The following is a 3,037-nucleotide window of genomic DNA, read 5'->3' on the forward strand; positions in this document are numbered from 1 at the left end:
ATGGAAGAGCCTCAGAAAAATGACCTGAGCATGAGAGAGCAGGAGGAAGATCATCCTATCAGAAGCAGTGGCCCTCGGATTTCTGTGAGTGAGTTCTCCTGCCACTGCTGTTACGACACCCTGGTTAACCCCACCACCTTGAACTGTGGCCACAGCTTCTGCCGGCACTGCCTAGCCTTATGGTGGATGTCTTCAAAGAAGGCAGACTGTCCAGAATGCAGAGAAAAATGGGAAGGTTTTCCCAAAGTCAACATTCTCCTCAGGGATGCCATTGAAAAGTTATTTCCTGATGCCATTAAAATGCGAGTTGAAGACATTCAGCAGAATAAGGATACAGTCCAAAGTCTTACAGCCTTTCAGAAATACGGGAATGATCAGAGTCCCTTAGCTCCCAGCACAGGGCGAGTAAATCCACAGAGAAGAGGGGGATTCTTCTCCGGTGTGTTCACAGCTTTAACTGGTGTAGCAGTCATCCTGCTTGTGTATCATTGGCGCAGCAGAGAATCTGAGCATGGCCTCCCTGGTGCACAAGGCTGTATACAAATGGATGACGGAAGAAGTTGCCCTCTGGTTAGAGCAGCTAGGACGTTGGGCTTCCCTATACAGAAACAGGTTCTTATCTGAAAGAGTAAATGGAAAGTTGCTTTTAACTTTGACAGAAGAAATTTCCAGGGCACCTTACACCATAAAAAAACAGTAGCCACAGAAGAGTCATCCTCATGGACCTAGAGTGTGTGAGAGCCCTGGGTGTGAAGCCACCACAGAATCTCTGGGAATACAAGGCTGTCAACCCAGGCAGGTCTCTGTTCTTGCTCTATGCTCTCAAGAGCTCACCGAGACTTGGCTTCCTATACCTGTACCTGTTTGACTACACAGACTCCTTCCTACCCTTCATCCATACCATCTGCCCTCTGCAGGAAGACAACTCTTGCAGGGACATCTTCAACAAGCTTCTGGACTTGAGGGAACCCACGTGGAAGCAGCGGAGAGAATTCCTTGTCAAATACTCCTTTTCTCCCATACCAGCTGATTGTAGAGTTTGCCTGGGACTGGCTGGAGGTCCACTACTAGACATCACGCTTCCTGATTGTCAATACCATGCTGCTGTCTGTTCTGGAGTTGTTCTCTTTTTGGAGGATCTGGTCAAGAAGCGAGCTGAAGACAGTGCCCCAGAGGATGTGGAGCCACTTTTGGAAAGTATCGACACAGGGGCTTTTCATGGCCATGTTCTGGCTGCTTATTCCTTAGTTTGTCTGCAACTGTTTATTTTACTGGGCTCTGTACTTCATCCCAATTATTAACATTGATCTGGTAGTCAAGGAAGTCCGACAGCTGGAAACCCAAGTTTTATGATTGGCAGCAAGGCCCCAAGAGCCCGTGACATCTACCTGACATCCAAGCTGTGACATTCAAAGAGACAAGGGACTCGTTTCTACTCCTGGTAATACAAGGTGCTGCTTCTGTGTGTCAAGGCTTCAACCAGGTCCCTCCTCCTCTGACTCTGGCACCATGCCAGCTGACTGCTACCCAGGTCAGATTGGACTATGGTCAACACCCAGCCAGTCTTCTTACAGGGACTTGAGTGGCTCAGGCTACTATGGCCAACAGAAGTGAAAGTCTTTGACATAATTTGGGGTGGCATGCTGTCAAAAGGCCAATATAGGCTGGGTGTGGTAGTGCACACCTTGACTCTGAGCACTAGGAAAACAGAGACAAGTGGAATTTTGAGTTCAAGACCAGAGTGGTCTACAGAGTGAGTTCTACAACAGCCAGGGCTACATAGAGAAACCTTGTCTCAAAAAAAAAAAAAAAAATCAAAGCAAAACAAAAAGAAGAAAAGATAAAAAGGAAAGCTATTATGGTCAGTAGCCTTAACCTCACTGACTGACAGGCTCCTAAACCAGGCTTGTTGGGGCCAGTTCTGTCCCATGAGTCAAGTTTAGGGAAACAAGGGTAGGTTTTTGTCATAGTCATAGATAGTTGGACATACAAAATAAAGATAAAGACCTAGAATCCAGTCATAGTTTCTTACAGAATTGTTGGTAGGTTTCAGAATAAACCCAGAGAAAACTTGAGGCTAAGAGACAGTGATGTATAGCTGTGTTGTTTGCTGTTGTGATCATTGGAAACTGAGTTCTCCTTTCTGTGAGCAGGGAGCTGAATGGAATGCCCATCAGGCTGAGTCTCCTTAGGTGACTGAGCACTGCTTGCTGTTTTGTTTGTTTGTTTGTTTGTTTTTGAATAATTTAATCTGTACAATAAATGTGGTGTATACTGTTCAAGGAATAAAAATGTTCTCATTCAAAAGCAGACATAATTGGCAGCGCATCCCAAGTCCCACATTCCCAACACTTCATCCCACAGGCATTAATTTCAAGCTTCTGGAGTAGTCTAGAAATATGCTGTTACAGGGAGTTCTCCAGAGATGACTACTCAGACACAATTAATAGCCAATTGAAAGGCTTTATTCCAGCTAGCTGAGACTATACCCAAGTGTTTGGGGACCTGGGTATAACGTCAAGTGTCCAGAACACAGGACTTTTAAAGGCAGAAGCCATATCCTGGAGTTTTACTTGGCAGCTTGTAGGTTTGGTGTTTTTCAAAACCTACTTTTAATATGGGTACTTAAATTCTTTAACCTTCCTTCTAGCCCACCACCCACCAGAGGTAGTGGAAAAGAAAGGTTACTAGGATATGGGGGAAGTGGGCCTGTTTAGAAATAGTTCTTTGGAGCAAATCCAATCTGCACTGACAGGAGATCAGCAGTTCAGTTCACAGGAGTCAGCAGCAGCAGCTCCATCCACTTGAAAACACTTCACGAATATGCCAGCAGTCTGCTTCAGTAGTATCAGGATAGCAAACAGGAATCAGTTGTGGTGGCATGACCTAGCAGAAACAGCCAGGCCTCAGTCAAACTGGTACAAGTCAGCAGGATCGATTAGGACAAGCAGGGACACCAGGAGAAGTCCTAGGCTGTGCCTCTCTCAATGAAGTGATGGTCTGTGAAGAAGATGCAAGACCAACAAAGTGTTGCAAA

General features: G+C 45.7%; 1 pseudogene; it reads left to right on the forward strand.

Moving 5' to 3' along the window:
- Positions 1–1,353, forward strand: LOC116098232 (annotated as a pseudogene).
- The last annotated feature ends 1,684 nt before the right edge of the window (positions 1,354–3,037 follow it).

The sequence above is a fragment of the Mastomys coucha genome, unplaced genomic scaffold (assembly GCF_008632895.1).
Source record: "Mastomys coucha isolate ucsf_1 unplaced genomic scaffold, UCSF_Mcou_1 pScaffold20, whole genome shotgun sequence".
In the NCBI taxonomy this organism is placed as follows: domain Eukaryota; kingdom Metazoa; phylum Chordata; class Mammalia; order Rodentia; family Muridae; genus Mastomys; species Mastomys coucha.